The sequence below is a fragment of the Marmota flaviventris genome, chromosome 16, assembly GCF_047511675.1.
Source record: "Marmota flaviventris isolate mMarFla1 chromosome 16, mMarFla1.hap1, whole genome shotgun sequence".
Taxonomy (NCBI): Eukaryota; Metazoa; Chordata; class Mammalia; order Rodentia; family Sciuridae; genus Marmota; species Marmota flaviventris.
The window spans coordinates 55,238,279-55,252,185 of NC_092513.1; positions in this window are offsets into that span (position 1 = coordinate 55,238,279).

Sequence of the window (13,907 nt, forward strand, 5' to 3'; positions counted from 1 at the left end):
TGTTTCTACTTTTATGGCTATGTCAGGGTGAAAATGAAGTTCCTTTTTAATACTGTATGATCCAGAAGAGGCCTTCAATGGCCAATGTTTACCACGACCTGGTTGGAAGGTTATAGCTTTGGACCCTGGGAAAACAATAACTTGGATACTAAGTGGGGAATCATTCACTTCCTAAAACTAATAACCCTCCAGCCAGTTAACAAGTGCAGATGGAGATCTGATGGCTGTCTTGATTTTTCAGAAGTGAGGGAAATGTAGAGTGAAATTGCAGAGTATCAGAGTTTGTTCATTTCTATGATTAACTTCAAACTGATAACTGAAGCATATTTTTATTCCCACATACAGTTTGAGAACTCCTTTTCTGAATCTCAGATGTGGAAAGACATCTATACCTCAGGAGCAGTTTCTGCTCTACTTATTTCTTGGGAACCTCCTACTTCCTGGCAGCACAGTTACATTTCCCTGGGGGTGAGCAATCTGGAACCAGACAGTGGTTTTTTTTTATTATTATTATTTTAGGAAAATAAACATAATTTCTTCATCTCTGAAGATACAATTAAATTCTGTTGCAATGTCATCAATTCAGGGAAAAAGAAAAGATCTGTCATTTCATCCAAAATTTCCATGCATACTCCCCCACCCCCCCACCCCCCAACCATAGCTCTTTTTCACTCCTTTTCTCTGCACAGTCATGATGGAATATTGATTGGCTCACCAGGAATTAATTCTCAGCATTTCTCTTTGTTTTTCCCCAAGTTATAGAAGTCGTGTTGTTAAGGTACATCCCGATATGGAGAATAGTCTTTTGGGGTTAATTGATGAGTTTTTTAGATGTGTCCCCTGACTGGGCACCATTGTCAGGGAGGGAAGATCCCCTGGGGCCTGCTGGAAAGGAAGCTACCTGTCCATCTGAGTAGCTGCCTGGGATCTCCCGTGGTTTGATGATTTTCTTCCTCTGACCTCCTTCTGCACTCCCCGCCTAGCTCATGTTTAGCCAAGATGATGCTCCTTTGCACAGGCTCTTCCTTTTCCCCAACCACTTGGAGGCCTCACAGTGCCCCTGGAGAGTTCTTTCTTAAGTCCAGTTCTCAGTTAAAACACTACTTCCAACCGAAGCCTTTTTAAACCTCTCTTTGAAATGAGTGTCCATGCATCCTGCTCCCTCATTATCTGTCCCCTGGTTTTCCCTTCCTAGTGCTATTATTATAGTCACTTATCTAAATGAATTTGTTGACTTCCCTAACTAGAGTTTGAGAACCATCAGGTTACAGATTTTTACCTCTCCTGCTCATTGCTCTGTCCCCAGAGCCTGGCATGGTGGCTGCTCCATGGCAGATGATTGACAAATATTCGCACACATTTATTTTTCTTCCATCATATTAATGTCATATTTTCTGTGCAAACTGATACCCAGAATATTGTACCAGAACTAGCTTTAGGCTTGCCAACAATTATTGTTGACAAACAACAATTTGACAGACCCTAACTTCTTTTTCAAAATAACTTTTGTATGAGCAAATTCAACTTCAATAATTTTTTTTGAATGGGATTGAACACAAACCTAAACCACAGATAACTAAACCTTCCTTCAAATTGTGTCTTTCAGGTGCGATAAATTCTGCTAAAAATACCCTGTTGTTGATTAAAATGAGGTTTTAAATCCATAGAACAATAGTTTTCAATAGGTAAAAGAAAACTAAAGGCTTGGGATGTAGCTTTGTGGTAGAGCTCTTGTCCAGCATGCACGAGGCCCCTGGGTTCCATCTCTAGCACTGCAAGAACAGAAAATCAACAAATAAGTAAAATAAATGAATAAAACAAAATAAAACTTAGGAATTGATGGGCCTCATATCCCTCTGGGCATCAGGCCTGGCTGGGTGGGAGGAAGACAAGCATTTCTCTCCTCTGTACTAATTTGTACCTTTCGTTTTTCAACACCTTATCATTCCACTGCTGTCGGGTGCTTTGGTATTCTTCCTTTCTGAATATAAAAATGAGTCTTTGGATAGGCTACTCACTTCAAACAACACAAGACTTGCTTAAGAATCATTATCCCTTCTATGAGTGTTTATACTGTTAGAATTGAAGGAACGTAATGGGTTACATGGACTAACCTCCTCCTTTATGCCCTTATCTGCATTTTCTTTCTTTCTTTCTTCCTTCCTTCCTTCCTTTCTTTCTTTTTGTTTTTATGTGTGTGTGTGGGGGGATACTTAGGATTGAACCCAGCGGCACTTAACCACTGAGCCACATCCCCAGACCTTTTTATTTTGAGATAGGGTCTCTCTAAGTTGCTTAGAGCCTTGCTAAATTGCTGAGGCTGGCTTTGAACTTGTGATTCTCCTGCCTCAACCTCCTGATCTGCTGGTATTAGGTGTGTACCACCACAACCTGGCCTCAATCTGCATTTTAACATACATAAAAGTAGACATCATTCTCTCTCTCTTTCTCTTTTTTTTTTTTTGGTACTGGGGATTGAACTCAGGGGCGCTCTACTGCTGAGCCACCTCCCCAGCCCTGTTTTGTATTTTATTTAGAGACAGGGTCTCACCGAGTTGCTCAGAGCCTCTCTTTTGCTGAGGCTGGCTTTGAACTCTTGATCCTCCTGCCTCAGCTTCCCTAGCCACTGGGATGACAGGCATGCGCCACCACGCCTGGCGACATCATGCTCTTGTGTAACAACTTCCCATTCTAGAATCTTCCACCCAGCAGAGCAAGGTCTGGTTGGCTCCCTGCCCTTACTCCATCTTCTCAGCCCACCTCACTGCTCTTGCCCTTATGTTGCATGCTACTATCTCCTGCCCTCCCTCTGGTACATTTCCTACCTGCTCAGCCTCCCCTGGCTGACTTAGGTGTTTCAAACTCCTTTGTGTTGGCCTGTCTTACCTGCTGGGATCAGGGACAACATTCATCTTGCTTCCTGGACCCCAGCCCCTGGCACAGGCACCATCAAAGTCAACAGTGTGAATGAGGGAGGCTAAAGAGAGTGTGTTCTGAGGGTAGAATTTCAGGAATTAGCCAGTAGAAGAGTTTTCTTATTTGAGCACTATTTTATCTCCTAAGTAGCCGTGTATTACCAAAGCTTTTGGTCCATCCACAACTTCTGGATGGTTTCTTTTCATAATAAATGTCACACACACACACACACTTGCAGGATATTAACTAGGGTTAGTCCATTTATCAATCAATAAGTGCATTTTTAAAAAAATTGACAAATACTCCTCTAAGTGATATTGTAGAAATCAGGTTAACTGCCCTCTTCCTTGTCCCCCAAGACAAGCAAAATCATCCCCTCATCCATTTGTGTGAGCCTGCTCTGTCCGCGGTGGCTCTCTGCCTCCCTGTCCTGACATAAAGTCTGTTAGCAAAGAGGTAATAGTGTATTTGTATACTGAATGTCTTTTTCTACCTAATTATTGTACCTCCTTACACTTTTCTCATGAGATTCAAATGAACTCAGAGAGGAACTGGAAGAATAAATGGAGGAAGAATATTAGAAATATTTGCTAAGTTCATAGTTCAAGGCGGAGGATGCAGCATGACTTTGCAATCAGGTGGGTCTGGTTAAAAATGTGACGCTTCTTCCTTCCTGGGGCAAAGCAGTGAGTCTCTCACCTACCAGGGAAAGGGGCCTGGTGAACTCACAGAGTTCTAGTGAGAAATACAGGCGATGGTGCAGATGTGTGAATTAGCCTGGTTCAGGGGAGGTGCTCTTTCATTACCATTTCCCCTAGGGAGACACCTGGGTCCGGAAGCCATGGATTTCTGGATTGGATAAAAAGTTCCCAGCTGCGAGGAGCCATTTATCTCTGGATCACACTTGCTTACACCAAGTTTTCCTTAGAAATCAAAAAGTTGATATGGCAAGAGCTTCACACAATTTATGCCTCTACTCATAAAACTTCAAAATCCTCCTAGCAAAGCTATACCCTAAAGGCACCTCCCTGCCAAGAGTTTGTGATGAGCCATTTTTAGAGCTAGGATGGGTCTAGTCCTAGACTTTTGTGAGTCAGGTTTCAAACTGTATGTTCCTTGAGGCAAGAGTGGCCTTTTTGTCTAGTCATTGTTATTCAGCAGGTTAGGTCCATTGAAAAGCAGCTTAGACTATGAATAATGAACAATGACTGTCACTTTACCAGTGTCAGCAACCCTATGAGTACACCTTTCATAGAGTCCAGCTATGTGTGGGTGCACACCAGCACATGTACATAACCATGCGTGAACACATGTGTGTGAATGAGCATGTGTATGTATGCAAAGATTGTGTGCAAGCATATAAGAATGCATGTGAACACATGTATGAAGGCATGTTGTGAATGTGTGTGCAAGAGGGCATATGCATAAGCATGAATACACTTGTAGGTATGAGCATGTGCATGAGTGTGATTGTGGGTGTGGGTGTGTTTGCATATATGTGTGCATGTGAGAGCATATGAGTGAGTGGGTGTGAGAGTGCATGTGTGAAAGCTTGGGCGAGTGGACATGAGTGTGCATGAGCATGTGTGTGTGCAAAGGCACAGTTACATGGGAGGGTGGATGTGTGGGTAGTCCCTGGTGAGAGCTCTAGGGACAGAGCTACATATTTTTAGTTGTGCCCAGTTCATCTTGTCTCCTCCGGGTTCCTGTAGAGCAGGTCACCGGATTCTTTAAAAAATCTGTGTGCCTTTATGGCACTTGCTGACCACATCACCACTGTTTTTCCTCTGTCCTGTCTTTTCAGAGGTGAGAATTTTGCCTTGCTGATGATGATCTGCACTCCCTTCCCCAACTCCACCTCAGATGATTCCGTGACCTGGGCCCAGCCGGCTTCTCTTCTGAGGAAGCCCCACCAGCCCCTTTCCCTGCCCTGCCTCTGGGGGCATAAAGGAAATGGGGCATGTATGAGCCTTAGATGGGTGGAGACTTACTCTGTGCTAGGCTTTGTGGCCAGATCCTCCCTCCGTTGTCACATCTAACCCCTCAGTTACACTAAAGGAGAAGTACTGTTGGTTTTGTCTTTTAAAGTGAGGGGAATTAAGGCTCAGAGAGGTGAACAGCTGGTTCCATGATATGAGACCATCTGCAGCAGGGCCAGAATCAGTCACGTTTGGCCCAGACTTCCTCTTTTGTGATTCTCCCTAATGTCTTTAGTTAGGGATGGTTGAGGAAGGGGCAGATTGAGCATACAGGTGGACGGAAACTCAGAGACAATCATCTGACTTCACTAATGACAACAGGAGCCCACAGAGATGACTTCTGCCAAGATGCACATTTCTGAGGACAGAGCTAGGATAACAGTGCAAACATTCCAGCCCTCGGGCCCATGTCGGCAGCAGTTAAAACCCCTTGCACTCCTGCTCTGCTTCTGCAAACAGGTTGCTGATGAAGACCTGCAGAAGGAAGTGAAATCTCTTATTTTCTTGGCTGCTCACTCTTACTGCCACTGTGTCACCTCTCCTGGTGAGTAGAGAATAGGCCTTAGAATATCAAGCAGCACATTGAATGGAGTGTGCTGCTTTGATGTTACAAACCTGAGCAGAAAGCTCCCTGCCATGGTGCATTTTTTCATCCTACATAATATTTGTTTTCTTGTCTTGCATTTGCAGAGGTTATTTTCTTTCTTAAAAAGAAAGAAAGAAAGAAAGAAAGAAAGAAAGAAAGAAAGAAAGAAAGAAAGAAAGAAAGAAAGAAAGAAAGAAGCACTTTCGTGGAGATGAGAACTGTCAACCAATAAGATTCACTATAAATGATTTTGGGGGCTATGCGATTTTGCCAGAGGGAGTCCCAAATCAATATCTGTATATATGTTTCTTTGGTTGAGTTTCCCTGTGAGGGTTCTTGCAATTGCCTTCTTGGTGACAGGAGCCTGCCATTGGGGGATAGAGAGGGAAGAGTTGGGGGAGAGTCGCACGCCATTACAAGTCACAGAGTTCCATTTATTCCTCCTCATTTTAGCTGGGTGCTTAATCCTCAAGCTTGGTTGGTTCTGTCTGGGGTTCCAATCTCAGAACATCTATTGTCCAAGCTCTCTGGAGAGAAGCCTCCAGACTTCAGGCAGGGTGTGATAGGGCAGTACTCTGATTACATGGAGCAGGGATGAAATCTGGAGTTTTGTTTGATGTGTTTTTTTTTTTTTTTTACAAAGACTTTCAACAAACTGTCCTTTAAAAATTTTTTTAAAAAAACTCACTCACAGGTACCTGCAATGTTGGAGCATTTCTGCAAACCACTGTGACAAGGAACCTTGCTTATGATTACTTTTCCCTCTTGCAGGCTAATTATTTGGCCAATTATTTTTGTTCCATGAGTTTTCTAACTGTAAAAAAAAAAAATTAGCCACTTGTCTCTAGTGGGAGAACGTTTGAAAAGCAACTTTATCCTTTTATCACTTTTCTAATGTAAAAAAAAAATCACTGCAGTAAATTTTAGGAAGTAGAATTTTAGGAAGTGGCCTTAGTGTGTGTTTCCATTTGCCTCATTGACCTGGAATTATCATCTGCACTTGACTTAAAGAGATTAAAAAATTTATAGAAGGCAACACAACTCAGTCTGAGGCATGGCTGGAATTTCAACCCCCTAGGAAGGAGAGGGAAGGAAGACAAGCAGGATATCTGGACTGAGCTTGTGCAGAATGTCTGTTAGAATGTTGACCAACAGGATGATGAGCTGGGGGCAGAAGGTGGAGTCATGACACCTGAGATGGGACCCGCAGAGTGGGGTGGCCCCTGAATAATGATCCTGCCTTTCTTCTTCCTTCCACCTATTTCTTTCCCCCATCTTCTCTTTCTCATCTACTTCCTTTCCTCCATGAATATATAAGAAGAGACTACCTGTGTTAATCTTGGGGCAACTCCTGGGGGTACACCCATATGGGAGACGGCACCAGGCTGCCCATTCACAGGGAGCTCACCATTTAATGGAAGTCAGATGGGGCAGCATGCCCAGATCAAGAAGGAGAGACAACATACTCATCCCAATTTTGGAGCGACGAAGCCTCTGGCTCTTCCCGCCTCTTCCAGAGCTCCTTTTTTCTTGGACGCTTTTGTCCTTAATACCAATGTCATCTTCATTATTGCAACCATCATTATGAGCTTCATAACCATTTATAGAAATTCCACTATTTCCTGGTACCATAGGAGACCTTGTAAATAGCTCATATAATTATATTCTCATAACAATTCGGCAAGATGAGTATTATGAGCTTAAGAAAACTGAAGTTAAATAATTCATCCAAAGTCACCAGTAGCAAGTAAGGCTTCCTGGCCTGTCCTTCCATCTGATTTTTTTTTTTACATGTTCCTTTTCTATGTCCCCCCTACTCTCCAGTGTACTTTGTTGTCATTGTACCTCACCATTATCAATTTACATTTTTGTGTGTGTGTTCTCACAGGAACTATTCCTGACTTATCTCTGTATCCCAAAGGCCTAACTCAGTATCTGGCACAGGTTTAGAATTCAGTAAATAAATAATATTTTTGTTTTTTTTGCATAAGGCAAACCCAGGATCTGAACCTAGATTCTTCTTATTACAAAACTCATGCTCGCATATTTCCCGGTGTGACATATGTGCTCCGATTGAGGCTTTCTCTGGTTGGTATCTCCTCTGCCTTTTATATACAAAAGGTCAACTTTGGTGCACTTTGACCTTCTGTCCCCTAATGCTCCTGCTGACAATTGTCTTCCTCTCTCTGGGAAAACGGGCGATTAAACCCACAAGCGCTGACACATCTTTTGCAAAATCAAATAAATGCCTTTTTGGGAAAAAAGAAAAATCCTTCATTGCTTTCAAGTGCAGTCACAGCACAAATTTCAGCATCAAAACAAACTTTTTTGTTATAAATATTTACTACATTATGGACAGAGACTTAGGATTCCATCTGTTCTATGGGATTTTCATTTCAGTGGAATCTTTTGAAACTAGATCAGCAAATCATTGTTACCATTGGCCACACAAGGAAATATCTTGCTTAAACAGAACCCTGTGTTCAAATGGCATCTGTGATGAACCTGGAGTTTACCTGCACAGAGCTGCAGAAGGCAGCAAAGATAAGTGAGGGGGGGAACTGACTCATGGACAGTCAATCAAAAGGTTGCATTTCCTGGAAACTCCCTTCCGGCTCACTGGATCTGGGAACCCAGGTAAGAGAGCAGATGGGACTGGTGTTGGTATTAAGACACTGCTGCCCTTCCTCCAACTCTTTGCCAATTTCTTTTTCTTTGCCAGATTTGTAAATACTTCTGGAGGCAGAAGAGCAGAGGCAGGAGCCGGGTTATATTCTGCCCTTAGATTTGGAAACTGTTGAGAGCCACAGCCGAAGGGGCCCCAGCAAACTTCCAGCTGCCAGCAATCCAGCTGCCGGCTGATGATTGGCTCACAGCGGCCCCAGCAACATCTAGCTGATTGGCTCCTCGGCCCCAGCAACATCTAGCTGATTGGCTCCTCTGCGGTAATGCTCATTGGACTGTTTCCCTGCCCTTCCAGACCACGGAGCTGCTCATTGGGGGACTTTTTTGGCTCTGCCCACGTGACCCAGCCAATCGGCCTCAAGAGCAGGAGGATTGTGGGAGGTGGAGAGAAGCTTGTGTGGGAGAGAGAGGCTTGTGAAAAGCCGGTGGTGGCAGTTGAGGCTCTGAGGATTTTTCCTGAGAGGCTGTTTTGTTTGGCGTGTTTGGTTCTAAAAATAAAGTTAGTTTCTTTTGAAAAAAAAAAAAATTTTCTGAACTGAAGGCTTTGGACTAAGCAAACAAGACACCAACGCCCACAATGTCAATGTGCCAACTGGCAGAGTCCCTGGGCTTTTCTTTTCTATTCTTTTTAAATCTTCACCATGATGGTTCCATTGTGATATACTACATAATTTAATATATGTGTTTAAATCTTCATGTTTCCATGGTCTAATGATATCTCTGCACCAACGATTCGCTTGCTCATAAGCCAGGTGTTTTAGTAATGGCATTGCTTGTTCTGTATTCCCAAAAACTCTGGTAGCTGTTTGAATAAGCCTATCTACAAATTCAGCATAAGGTTCATTAGCTCCTTGTATTACCTTAGATAATTGACCTTGTAAACCTCCATGTCCTTGTAAAGTCTTCCATGCCTTAATTGCATCTGCAGCAATTTGTGCGTATACGCCAGGATCATATGCAATTTGTTGCTGCTGATCCTCATAAGGTCCCTTTCCTAACAACATATCTAGATTTCTCTGAGGATAACCAGCTGCTGCATTTCGCCTAGCCGTCTCCTTGCAAAATTCCTCATTGGCAACCTTCCATAACAGGTATTGTCCTCCATTTAGCACAGCTTTACACATATTAGCCCAATCTGCTGGCGTCATGTTCAAGTTGTTAATGGATTCGACCATGCTTACAGTGAAGGGTGCTTGAGGACCATAGGTTGTTACAGCCCCTTTTAGCTGCTAATGCCGCAGTCTGGCTGGGCACAATCAGAAGCCACTTGTCAAAAGAAACTAACTTTATTTTTAGAACCAAACACGCCAAACAAAACAGCCTCTCAGGAAAAATCCTCAGAGCCTCAACTGCCACCACCGGCTTTTCACAAGCCTCTCTCTCCCACACAAGCTTCTCTCCACCTCCCACAATCCTCCTGCTCTTGAGGCCGATTGGCTGGGTCACGTGGGCAGAGCCAAAAAAGTCCCCCAATGAGCAGCTCCGTGGTCTGGAAGGGCAGGGAAACAGTCCAATGAGCATTACCGCAGAGGAGCCAATCAGCTAGATGTTGCTGGGGCCGAGGAGCCAATCAGCTAGATGTTGCTGGGGCCGCTGTGAGCCAATCATCAGCCGGCAGCTGGATTGCTGGCAGCTGGAAGTTTGCTGGGGCCCCTTCGGCTGTGGCTCTCAACATCTCCCCCTCTCTGTTTAAACAACAAGCATGTGGCTTAGGGACCGTGCCTGTTAGGCAGTCCAATTCAACATATGGTCCTTACCCGTCATCGGATGAACTGACCTCTAGGCGTCAGCCTCCTGTCTTAGGTTGGTACCACTGCAATTGGATCATAGCCATCACTGACTACCGGTCCAGCATACAGCTATACTTGTGGATAGGCCTTTGCACCAGTGGGGGGGTGAGGTTCTTTGCCTCACCTCTGTTGGCCCCCAAATTTTAGACCATCACTAGTAGAGGAGGATGCAAAATGCCATGACATTAAGCCAATTGAGGGCTCCTTTGAAAAATTGTACCACCGGTGACATCATCAGCAAAAATACCCCAACACTACCACAAGTCGCTGCACCAACAGATAGTTCACAATGCATACAGGTGAGCTCACAATGTGTCCAGGCAAGTTCTGCAAGCAGTTCAGTGATGGCTATTGTAGAAGCTGTAGATTGGTTTTATCTTTGACTTCACCAGCACTGGGATGAAGATAGGAATTCTAGCAATAATGGCTAAAGAAAAAATTATGTAACAATTTTCTTAACAATTTACATTGTCTTCACTGGCACTGGGATGAAGATAGGAATTCTGGCAATAATGGCTAAAGAAAAAATTATGTAACAATTTTCTTAACAATTTACATTGTCTTCACTGGCACTGGGATGAAGATAGGAATTCTGGCAATAATGGCTAAAGAAAAAATTATGTAACAATTTTCTTAACAATTTACATTGTCTTCACTGGCACTGGGATGAAGATAGGAATTCTGGCAATAATGGCTAAAGAAAAAATTATGTAACATTACAGAAGGCACTAAAAGAAAACAATTTTCTTAACAATTTACATTATCTTTAAGAGAATTATTAAATATAATGAAAAGGAAAGGTGAAAGTAAACAAACAGATCTGTTAACCTTCTTTTTTGTTTACATATTAAAACAATCCTCAACAGTTGTTTACCCAATTTAAATTAAACCATATAAATCACGTGAAAAAAAAATATTTGGATCCATTTTATCATGAGCGCTCATCATATATGATATATGGACATTCAAACATATAACACAAAACACAAGTGTGCACACATAACATAATACATACAACACATAACATTATAGTAAAGGCCTTATAACTTTTTACAGGTGAAATCTCCATTGCAATGTTTAAAAACTCTATAGTCAAAAAATAGAACTGATCAGCAAAACATTAACCTAGGTCTGTATGAGCTCAAAAAACAAAATAGAACTTCATGATATGGCAAAGGGCAATAATAAAATAGATATTGAAAAAAGCATCCTGGTTCTGTTGCAGATGTAAGAATAGCCAAACTGGAGTTTTGGATATCAGTTGTTATGGATTTGAGCCAAATCATCTTCTTTTTGGTCTGTAGAAATCGCTTTAGTTAATCTTTCTGGAATCCAAATCGGCTGCTGTTCTCCCTGTGGAAACACATAAACAGACCCCCGACTCCAGACAATCACTGGGTCAGGACCTTGGTTAATCTCTCTGGAATCCAAATCGGCTGCTGTTCTCCCTGTGGAAACACACAAACAGACCCCCGACTCCAGACAATTACTGGGTCAGGACCTTTCCATTGTCCTGTTAGAATATCCTTCCAAAGTACCTTGGGCTTATGCACATTTTTTGGACACATATGCCTTTCCGCAGCACTAAGTCCTGTTGAATCCAAATTTAAAAAGTTTAGAGTAAAAAGGGTTATTTTAAGTTTATCTTTGGGGAATATATACCCCTTCCCAATTCCTTCTTTTTGCTTTAATAAGTACATTTTAATAGTTTGATGAGCTCTTTCAACTATGCCTTGTCCCTGTGGATTGTATGGGATTCCTGTTATATGAGTAATGCCAAATGTTGAGCAAAATTGTTTAAAAGAGGTAGAAGTATAACCAGGGGCATTATCTGTTTTTAACTGTTTTGGAACACCCACAGTGGCAAAATTTTGTAAGCAATGAGCTATAACATCTTTAGTTTTTTCTCCGGCATGAAGGGAGCCCATCAAAAATCCAGAAGAAGTATCAACTGTAACATGCAAATATTTTAATTTTCCAAATTCTGGCAAGTGTGTGACATCCATCTGCCAAATATGGTTAGGTATCAATCCTCTAGGATTGACTCCAAGATTAACTTGTGGTAAAAAGGTCACACAATTTTGACATTGTTTTATTATTTGTCTAGCTTGTTCCTTAGTTATTTGTTAATGTCAAACCTAATTGATCTAGGACATCTCGTCCCCATAAATTTACGGGAAGATGATCCAATACATATGGCTGTATAGTTCCTTCACATCCTTCAGGATCCTTCCAATCTAATACCATTGCACTTCTATGGGGATTAGTCGCCACTCCTAGGCCTCGAAGCGTTTGAGTGGCTTGTTGTAATGGCCAATGTTTTGGCCATTCTTGACGAGAGATGATGCTAAGGTCTGCACCTGTATCCAGTAGCCCATTAAATTCATGTCCTTGAATATTTAGTTTTAGCATGGGGCGAGAATCTAAATTTAAAGAAAGCATAGCCCAATCTACACCTGTGGAGCCTAATCCCTTGGAACCTCTTTCTACAGTACGACTGGAAAATTTATCATGTATGCTGGGTATTATTAGTAACTGTGCTATTCTATCTCCTGGTGAAATTACTGATATACCCTTTGGAGAACTGGCTATAATTTTTATTTCACCTTCATAATCGGGATCAATTACCCCAGGACTTATCATAAGTCCTTTTAGAGTAGAAGAGCTGCGTCCCAATAATAAGCCTACTGTTCCTTTGGGAAGAGGTCCTTTCACCCCTGTGGGAATGATTTGAACTCCCATCTCTGGAGTTAGTACTGCTCTGGCGGAGGCGCAGATGTCCAACCCTGCGCTCCCTCTGGTTTGTCTGATGAGGGATCTGATGGACAATGTGTTTTTCTTGTCATTTTTGGAAAAATTACAGGATGCAATGACCAAAAAGACAATAAAGGATTAGATGGTAAGTGGTTATCAAATGAAACATTAGATTTGCACATGATTATTGCCCAAGTATTTAACTCATTAGCTAACTCATCAATTTGATTCATAGTATATGGAGTAATAATTTTATTGGGAGAAATTCCAAACACTCCCTTTGCTGCTTTTATTCCTTTGAGTATAAAAGGAATGGTCCTTCAGGCTTGAAGCATCTGAATCCTAATTCTTCAGTTCTTTACTTGTAAAACAAGGCTAACAATGTTAAGAAACTAAAGGAAAAAATACAACAAAACATTAAATAGCAACCTTCAGGGCTCTCATGGTTGGACAGTGACCCTTCCTTTTCCTTGAAAGAAGATTAAATGAGCACATGTGGAGGTGCCCATAGACCACACCTCAATATTCTGATTCAGTGTAAGATCTGAGCAACTGTCCATCTTAGATGTCCCAGGGAAACCTAGGTGGAGAGCCACTGTCTTAAGCAAGACAAAGAACCAGCTTTCTTGGTTAGGACCAAAGTTTCCAACTTCTGATCTGGATTTTTAATGGAAAAGCAAGTTCAGGCTACAGCAAGCAAGAGCAATCTGTACTTACAAAGCATTTTACAATAATTATGTTCATCCTTCCTTTATCCTTGACCACAAGTTTGGCTTTATGAGCCATACTTTCTGTTTGAGAACACAAACATAAAAAGGTTTTTGCAGAGCCTCAATGATCCTGATAGGATTGGAATCCAAAATATTTATCATTCACAAGAGCTGAACAATACAATCCTTCTCAAACAGAATACCTACCAACAATCGGAATAATGGACTTGTACTGGTAATTTTGTCAAATTTGGCTCATAAATTATGTTTTAATATAGTAATTCAAGTTGGTTGAGGTAAAAAGCAAATATCAACCTTATGATTGATGTTTAAGAAGAAGTTGAATATGTCATTTGACCATTTGTAGAAATGATTAGGAACTTGTCCTCCAACACAGATTTGTATTGGGAATAGGGCCTAACCCAATGGAATACACAAATGAAAGAAAACAGTTTATAACAAACATAGGTTTCCAGGTGCAAAATAG